This window comes from Pantherophis guttatus, chromosome 7 (genome assembly GCF_059756535.1).
Source record: "Pantherophis guttatus breed Tessera chromosome 7, ASM5975653v1, whole genome shotgun sequence".
Classification (NCBI taxonomy): Eukaryota; Metazoa; Chordata; class Lepidosauria; order Squamata; family Colubridae; genus Pantherophis; species Pantherophis guttatus.
In genome coordinates, this window is record NC_142069.1 from 32,017,804 (window position 1) to 32,027,025 (window position 9,222).

The 9,222-nt window shown below is 36.3% G+C and overlaps 1 protein-coding gene across 3 annotated transcripts in view; it reads right to left on the reverse strand.

Annotated features, from left to right (window-relative positions):
- MRTFA (myocardin related transcription factor A) overlaps positions 1 to 7,840 on the reverse strand; it is a 73,539-nt gene extending 65,699 nt beyond the window's left edge. The window contains exon 1 of one of the 3 annotated variants that reach the window (XM_034403397.2): positions 7,583 to 7,840. The gene's annotated coding sequence lies outside the window, so the exon portion shown is untranslated. Of the gene's footprint in view, positions 1 to 7,125 lie in introns of all 3 variants that reach the window. The other 2 variants (XM_034403395.3, XM_087873906.1) reach the window with 2 other exon arrangements.
- Positions 7,841 to 9,222: the final 1,382 nt, after the last annotated feature.

Below are 9,222 nucleotides of genomic sequence, written 5' to 3' on the forward strand. Positions count from 1 at the left end.
ACAGGACATATGATAGCCAGAAGAATCTGGCTGACAGGACCCACAGCATGCTTCCTCTGCCGGCATGAGTGGTATTGGTCAATCCTAGCGGACTAAGACAGTTCCTCAGATAACCTAGGCCCATGCCATGAAGGGCTTTAAAGGTGATCACCAACACCTGAATTGCACTCGGAAGCAGACTAGTAACCAATGCAGCTCACAGAGAAGTGGTGTTACAGGGGCCATCCTTGGGGCCCCAAAATCCACCCGCGCTGCCCCACTTTGCACCAGCTGTAGTTTCTGAATGTTCTTCAAGGGTAGCCCCAAGTAGTCCATTACAATAGTCCAACCGTAAAATGATTAGGGACTGAATGACTGAGCACAAGGAATCCTGATCCAGGAAAGGCCACAACTGACGCACACCAAATTGTGCCAAGGCCCTCTTAGCCCCAACTGCCACCTGCTCTTTGAACAGGAGTCGTGAGTCTAGGAGAACCCCCAAGTTGCGGACTGGGTCTTTCTGGAGCAGTGGCACCCCATCAAGAGTCAAAGATGACAAAGTCCAGGATCCTGGAGCCCCATGTATCCAAAGTCATTCAGTCTTACCAGGATACAGTCAAAACCTGTTGTCCCCCCATCCAGGTCCCCACAGCCTCCAAGGCACCACAAAAGGGTGACCACAGCATCATTTGGGTCATCAAGAGTGGAAATATAGAGTTAATATATTATGCCTAATATTATCTTGATAGGGATGTGATTTTTACTCAAAAGTAAAGGAAAACTTACATTAGGCATGGGCTGCAAAATATATCAGAGTAGAGGTAAATGTAAAATGATTTCCCAGGGGTGGAGCTGATTACAGTGAAACTCCTTATGAACTGCCAACTCTAAAGTGTGAGAAATGAATTTACTATATGTATATGCCACCCAACTCCCAGATACTCTGGGTGGTTCTCATTTAGTATTACTGATATGTAGTAGATAATACTGATTGTACTGTTATGCCACAAAATTTTACAACCATCAATCATATTGCACAGATGTGTGGTAAAATGGCAACTAGCTGTAGCAGTAAGAAAAATAATGAACGTAGAGAATCATCTAAAAAAGAATAATAGCAACAAGCTATTTCAATTACCGTCCCACACTCTAGAAAACTATTGATACTGGCATAATAAAGATACCAACTTTCTAGATATTCTAAAATACTGTGCTGGAAGAGTCAAGAAACCAATACTACACTGGGTGTTAAAATGTTGCAATATCCAGAATCTCACTAAAGATCTAAAAATATTTGAACTGGGAATAGTGATCATGATGTTACACCTTTTAATGTTTATGGAAGCACTGCGGAGAAAGTCTAATATGCTCTATGAAGAATCTTAGTCATCCAGGTAGAGTTGTCTAGAAGTTGAGACACAGCTTCTTCAGACTGAAGAAGCTACTTGGATAAGTAGAGGAATGTTTCAAACCAAAAAAGAAAAGAAGTCCAGTTGTCATGACGCAACTTCCAGTCCAATTTGATTTGACTTTGAAAAGGTAATAACAGAATCTCAGCTAGAATATATATTTAAAATGAGGAAACGTTTATGAAGTCCAAAAGGACACTAGAGTGGTTAACAAGCAGGGTCACAATTAAAGGCAAGTAAGCCTTCTTAAAAAAAAAAAAAAAACCAACCCTAAAGTTCTATGCAAGTGAGGTGAAAATACAAAATGCCATAAACTTTGGCAAAACTGCAATATTTTATCAATAAAAGATGCAACATCTGCCCCCCACTGTCTCAATGCTCTTTGCTGTGTGTTCTTTAAACAACAAATGTATCTGAAATAGCAACCCAATTGAAAGGTCACTGAAGAGCAACAGTAATTAAAAAATGCTAGATGAGGAGGGAAAGATACTGAACACTTCTGCTTTTACCATTGAAACATAAGACAAATATCCAAATATCCAACTTTCCCAAGAGGAAAATTAGAAGAACTGAGATAAAAGTAATAGGAAGTTATGTTATATGCCAAATTGAGAAATTCAAAAAAAAAAAAAAAATCACCTAATTTAATATATATTCAAACACTGCATTGATATGCTCATGTCAGCTGTGAGTTTTGGATTTTGTAATATGGTTTTTTATATGCTTTTATCTTGTTTTTATTGTTTGGAATTGTATTATTTTGGTATTTTGTAATGTTTTTATTTGTGAACTGCTGAGTCACATATTGAGAAGGATAGCTATATAAATGGGGGAGGCTAAATTGTGAATTTTAACTGTGGACTTTTAATGTGTGCGTTGTCTGGAGTCACTATGTGTGAGTTGGGCAGTTATATAAATTTGTTTAATAAATATATTCAATTTAATAAACTGACAAACTACTTAAATATGAAATTGCTAACCTTTTTACCAAAAATAAGTTTCTCTTTAACACTGACATCTGTTCCCCGCCACTGAAAAATAACCAACATGACTCCAATTAATATCTAACTATTCAGAACAATAAAATTAAAAATGGATTGTGAAGTGTCCAAATTGGGTGAATGGACTTCAAATGCAGGTACATTTCAATATGAATTTGCACAACATAATGCATGCTGGCAGAAAATAATCCAAATTTGTTCATGGAATTATAGTGGACTCTTCAATAATATGTCAACCCATGCGTTCTATTGCTGTAAAAAAGGCAATATTCATTGTTAGGATCATTAGAAAGGAAACTGAAGCTAGAACTACCACCCAAATAATGCTATGTAAGTTTGTGGTAAAACCACAATTGGACTTTTGTTACACTAGTCATTGCACTTCAAGATGAATATTAATGAGCTTGCAATGGTTCCAAAAACTGTAAATAGGATAGGCCTATGGCATGGTCCAGCAAGACTCTTCCAGTGTTCTTAAAGACAATGTAAACAACTAAAGACAGCCAAGACAAATACTTCAGCCTATTTTTTATTTGCTACTTTTATCCAGAATCATAGGTTTATGCAGATTTACATCTGAAAAATTCTACTATAAGTCCCCGATATACTTTTATTCCCCTATCCATGCAAGGATGCTGTTTTTCATTATATGGATTCCATTATCAAATATTAAAATTTCAAATTGCATAAATTTCTCATTACTTGGCTAAGAGTTGATAACAGAATAGATATTCTGTTTCCCATCTATACAGGATAAGATGATGAGAGGATAAGAGGGGAAGGGAATTTTTTCTTCTTAGAACATAACATCATCTTGAAAAGATGTAGAAGTCTTGTCTTACTAATAAATTTCTCAATTCAGTGGAAATGTTTATATATCTCTGTTTACATGTCCAGGCCAAACTGTTGCTATTTCAACAATTATAATGTGTTATCTGCCTTCCACTACTTGTGAGTCAGAGCTTCAGAGTAGCTGAGCAACATGGAAAATCTCCAGCTGGCGCTCAAGAAATCTCTGATCTCCATGCAGGAACTTGGATTTTATTCGTCTTCTCCCCACTCATAAAACAAAGAAAAGTGACAAATGGTTCAAGGAAATTCTCTTCAGTTAACTCCCTAATTAAAAGTTGGGAGTTCCTGTCTCAAAGATTCTGTACTCTGCCCTTAAAACCAGCATTATTGTAATCTGTATGATTTTTTGTTTCCTTGATAGCCAAACAGCCAAAACACATAATCCAATACAAACAACAAAAAATCAATAGCTGATGGTATAGAAATGTAATATATAATTAATATCAATCATTTGCGCTAAGCAATTTCAGCACATCTTCAGAAATTAATATACTATATCCTACTAAAATATGTTATATTTCTAGAAAATATAGGAAATATTTTTAATTTTATCAGATCAATCAAACTACCTATAGATGAGTTATTAGTCAATTCTATTAATGGTTAAATTTTAGAAGGATTAACATCTGAACTATTGAGATTTAAAACTAATTCATGCAATTTTCTTTAAAAAGTGCATTTCAAATGAGACACTATCATCTTTATAAAGTGGAACATCCTGCTGAGAATAGTAAATGTGCAAAGGAATGAGTTTCACTTTCAGATGTTTTTGAATTAGTTTATAATGTCTGATAGTTTTCAACTGAAAAATAATGGCTACATTCAGACATCATACTATGTCATTGGCTTAATGTGATAGAAATCATGTTTCTAGAAATCAGACATTCCTTTTCTTTATCACTCAGAGTTCATAATGACAATAACTGTCATGCTATTAAACAGAAAACAGATAAAATTGTCTGACTAGAACTAATAATCTGAAGCACACCATCTTAAAAATCCAAAAGCAAAACATACAAAAGATGCTAATATACTTCAAATTAAAGAATAGTGCATAGTATTTTCAGCACAATAGGGAATGCCTAGTACACTCTTAAGTAACTATTCCAAAATTTCCCTCTTTAGTAGTTTTTTAATCTAAAATTCCCCAAAGATCATCTTCTTGCTTCACTAATTTTGAATCAACTTGGCTTCAACAGCAGCTTGCTTTCTACATAAAGTAATGTCGCATTTAGTTTTCTTAATCACAAAACTTCATAAATCTCCAGGTTTTTCTAAAATGAGTTTCATCAGTGTCATTAAACTGTGAACAGTTGCTGTCTGAGGCAGTCACTAAACAAGGACTACCTGTATATACATGCAACAGAAAACTATATAAGCTTATTCAGAAGTAAATTCTACTGAGTTCAAACTTATTTCCACATAAATTGCTGCAATATACAATTTAAAATATATGCGTATAGTTTTTAAAATATATTAAAACAGAAGAGGAAGAGAATAAAGAGAATAGGTTGACTCCAATAGATAAAATATTGGATTGATATAAAGAAAAATAAAGTCTATGCAACAGAGAACAGAAAATAAATAATCTAAATAAATTAAGGAATGCATGTTGTGTTTAGTTTCTGAATTCCACAGCCATGAAGAATGCTGCATACTGAATCCAGTAATACCAAACTGTGTACTTTTCTGTAATTTTGCACAAACATTGAAAACTATAGACAACTAAATAATTGCAGAATAGTAGTTACTATTAGTTTTACCAACTTCCTACAGCGAATGGTTAAAAACTGCTAGCATACATGGTTGCATTCACCATTAATTCACAACTCATTTTTCTGAAAACTTCAAAGGTTATGTTATGAACTATATTCATTATTTCTGTAGATCTTACGGAATCTTCCCAAAATGCTAAAAAATTGAAGATGTACAGTTACATGACTGAGCACATAAACAACTGTTAACATGGATTTTAATATTCTGTGAAACCATGATATTTTCCTTTTTTCACAAATATATAGGTAGCTCATACCATATACGGTATATTTCAAAATATTAGCTTGTACCTAATTTAATAATTAAAATTCAGGAAAGTATACTTTTTATAAGCACTTTGGAAGTACTTTCATTCCAAAATTTCCTTTATTTAAATTACTTTAGGATTTCAAAACAGTAATATATGCTGGAGTATTCATGTACGTTACAGCTATTATTGTGTATAATCAGTTGCTGCTGATGTTCACATGAATGCATAGTCAAGGTTTAAAAAAACAATATTATGTCCAAACCAAAGAGGGATGTTGAGAAGATATATAAATCATTTTCAAAATAAAATATATCTTTTGCAGAAGTTGCAGAACACAACAAAGAAAACATTATGCAGTCAAAATCATTGTTTTACTTTTTATCCATTATAACCAACAGATAATTCTCATATATTTAGTTCCAAAATATATTATGTAGTTATCCATTTTTGCATATAAATCAACGTTTTAATCAGAAATATGCAGATTATGTTTTCAGGTACCTTTCATATTTAGGTGATCACACTATCATACGATGTATAAAAGGAACAAGTATGGCTGAAGAACACTGTTTAGATGAGGAAAACTAAATTATTGAGTTGGAACAGAGAATGGCAATCTAGATCTTGTTTTCTCAACTCGCTAATATCAAAATCTTTTAACATTTTATTTAATACCTAATCCAAAGCAACAATTATTAATGTACCATTTTCTACTGCTGTGCTCATTAAAGCAAATGAGCTGCACTTTAGGAGAGTTTTCATGGAAACAAAGAACTACAGTCAATACGCAGTTAAGTTGCTTGATAAATGGAACCTTAGTCATATACTTTTAAATAAAAGAAATGTTCTGAGAAACCATTCCATCAGCAGAAGCAGGTAGAAATATGCACTTTTAAGAAAAGCATGTGTGGTATTGCAAAGGGAAGAAATCATATCAGAAAAGCTAACAAATCTAGTGGCTTAACAGTCCACTTTAGAATATGTACATAGTATGAATAATGTGAAAGTACAAAGTACAATAAATGCATTCATATGAAAGCAGCATATGACCTGTTTTTACAGAAACAGCTACTCTTTGAAAAAAAGAGTGATGCTGAAGTGGATTCAAAATGGGAAACTTAAGAAAACTGTCATGTCTTCTGTCTGTAACGCAGAACATAATTTTATTAGGGATTATTCAAAACATATTCTTATGGTTATCAAGATATGCAGCTACAATGTGAACAATGTTAGGCAAACAATGCCTAATAGTCTGTAGCCCATTAAACCAATCATAGGTCATTTTTGCCTACTATATTCCAATATTCAGGAAAACAACCTTCTTCTCAATATATTTTTGAAACTGAAGCCTGCATGTGGTGATGTTGCACAGTCACATACTGTATGTATCACATACTATATACCTCACCTGCAAAACTCCATATATACCTCACCTGCAAAACTCCATATATACCTCACCTGCAAAACTCCAGAGGATCACTATATGGCAGCAAAAGCTTTTTTTTTTTTTTTTGGTATCTCTTCATTGCAATCTATCGGTGTTGTGAATTTCAGCATGCAGATAGGGTAGTCCCAAACAGATTCAGAATACTTCAATGCCTATATAATTAAAAGGTTAGGGGTAGGGGTGGGGGGCGTTAAAAGAGACCCCCCCCAAGGAAACCTTCCTTGCAAGCCAAAGTTTGTTCAGAATTCTTTTTCCCAGTCGACCAGCCTAACATTTACTAACAAAAAAAAACCCTTCCCTTCCAACGGCAGAAGGGAACGAGGAAGCGGGGCGTTGAAGCAAAACGCCAAAGCATGAGGTGACACGATTGCAGGAGGCGCCACGGCGGAGAGCAGAAGCCTCGTAGCTCACCTAGGAAAGGAGGAGAGGAGCAGGGTGTTCACCGAGGGGGATCCATGGGGAAAGAGAGGAATCTACACTCTTTGATTGGGAGGTCCTGCAGGAGACGGAAGAGGGCGAAGGGACATCCCGAAGTCAGGCCGATTAAAAGAACTGGCGAAGAAGGCCGCCGCCGCCCCCGTCTGACTCACTGGAGGGAAAAAATTAAGAGTGTCCGCCGGCAGCGGCTGTTCATTCGGGAGCTTCCCAGGATGAAGGGCGGCGGCTCAGCACGGTCCTCACATCGCGAGAAACGGAAGGAGCGCGGCGACCCCAGCCAAACCTCCAGCAGCCCCGGTTTGTGTTTTTTCAGAGGGGCGGTTCCCTGCCCCATACATGGAAGAGTCCAAGGGTGGGTGGGTGGGAGGGAGGGAGGGGGGAGCAGCCGGTCCGTCCTTTTCGTGCAAAACCGCAGCCTCTTTTCACTCACCTGATCATGAATGCATCCTAACCGTCGTCCTTGCCTTCCAAAGTCGACGCCTCCCCCGACCAAAAAGTTGTCCGCGAGACGCAAAGAGACCGCTCTCGCCAGCACCTCCGTTGCCGCCGGCTCCGAGCCTCTCTCACCCGCCGCGGAAGCTCCCGCCCATCAATTGCCGGAGTCCAAAATTGACAGGCTGCGTAGCCAATGAAAAGGAGGAGCGGCGATGAATGACGCCGGTTCCCGTCAACGGTTGTTGGAGTAACTAGGAATGTTAACGGCCTCTGGGCGGCGAATGGGGGGAAAGGGATGGGCGGGAAGGTGAAAAAAGTGACTGAACGAGAAAGCAGCCAATTAGAAGATAGGAATTACGTCATCGCCCCTAGGTGAAGATAGAGTACTCAAATGCTGTCATGGCCCTGGGAGGAAGGAGATGGAGGAATTCTTAAAGGGATAGTGTACCAACATGTGTAGCAGAGGCATGTAACTTCCTTGGAAATGCTTTGGGATGGTTTGCTTTTGATCCTCCAGAAAGTCTCTTCTTAGACTTCTTTGACAAATGGAAAACAGTTGACCTCACCTTCACTCATGTTACCGGGAAGATTTTGCCAATTTAACTGAAATTCTCTTTATTATAATTTCAACCCCTTAATAAGGTTCAGGATTTACTGTTTGCACACTCCTCTTGGTCCTAATACTTTTCATATGAATTGGACTCCAGCTCCCATATTTCTCACTCAGCAATACCAAATGCAATATAAAACATATTTTAACAGATAGTTTGTTTAGTGACCGTAGAATATTAGTAGAAAAATGGATAAAGTAGTTAGGAAGAGGGCTGCCAAAATGTCCTTGGAAGAGGATTTTAAATAGTAAGGTCAAGAAAGTGAATAATGGTTCATACTGACATCCTGGCTTTTTTTCAATAACATTTAAGTAATTTAAGGAATAGGGAAGCCATGCATAAACCCTTTAGTTTTTGCTCATCTCTTTGCCAATATTTTGGCATCCTTCCAAGACAGCAGTATGCAGATTGTATTGCAGATAGAGTATTGATGCCATAATCTGTTGATGTATTAGATTGCTTTAGTTTAGTCTTTTCAGTTGTCTTACGCTGCAGACCCATGCTAACTTCTGGTCTCCTATAAAATTATTTCTATAAATACTCTTATGTCATGTTAAAAATATGGCTTTTTTACCTATTTTTACTTATTATTTGTATCTTTACACTTTAGTTTTGAAATTCAGTTTTAACCTCAGCATCAGCATGATTTGATTAATCCTTCAATGGATTGTTCAATAATTTGTTTCAATAATGCTACATAAACACAAAAAAAATCACATCCTCAATTACCGTCTATCTAAAGTATATATACAATCCAAATATTCATTCACCTGTGCAGTAATAATCCATAGTATGGGGGAAACATGTCAGCTAATCAAATTTAAATTTCTGTATTTATTAGAACTGTGAAAGTTAAACAATGTTAAACAACTAAACATCATTAATTTATTAAAGGTAAGGCATATTGTAAGTAGTTTCTTAAGGTTTTTGTTTATTATTTTCTGGATTCTACTGTTTTTTGATGGCATTTTTTTAGAGTTACCAACAGGAGCCTGGTACAAAAAAACCTTATTTAAATAATTCT